The following is a 569-nucleotide window of genomic DNA, read 5'->3' as shown; positions in this document are numbered from 1 at the left end:
TTTTCCACCTTAAGTGGTCAATTTCGGCTATGTTGGATCCTTTTTCTCACCATCTAAGCATAAACTTGAATGGTTATAGAATTGGGGATTTCGGTTTTGGTTAAAAGCTTTGATTCAAATTGGGTAGCTGAAGCACATATGAGAAGCTATGGAAAATTCATTTCTCTGTTTTTATTTGCTACATGAAATGCTGAATTTGGGACTTCATATAAGTTAACATTTGGGACTTCATTCTGCAGCTTTACTACTCTTATGCCTCCCTAAATAAATGCTGAAAGTTATTTGTACATTTGTTGGCTCAGTTTTGGTCCCTACAGGGCTGGATTTCGGTTTTGGTCCCTACAGGGCTGGATTTGATGGTTTAAGATGTATATTTACACATGATGGAGCATAATATATGGGGTAAAGTTATGTTAGGGGAAGGATTTAAAGTGTGTGTGTGTGAAGTATGAGTGAGTGGATTGACTGTGAGCGTGAGGGTAAGATTATTCAGTTCGTGTTAAGTGGATGAGTTCATTTCAGCATTTTTAGTGAGAGCTTTATTTGAGCATTTTTCTTCTACTTATATC

This window comes from Phalaenopsis equestris, unplaced genomic scaffold (assembly GCF_001263595.1).
Source record: "Phalaenopsis equestris unplaced genomic scaffold, ASM126359v1 Scaffold000226, whole genome shotgun sequence".
Lineage (NCBI taxonomy): Eukaryota > Viridiplantae > Streptophyta > Magnoliopsida > Asparagales > Orchidaceae > Phalaenopsis > Phalaenopsis equestris.
This window is presented reverse-complemented; position numbering follows the sequence as displayed.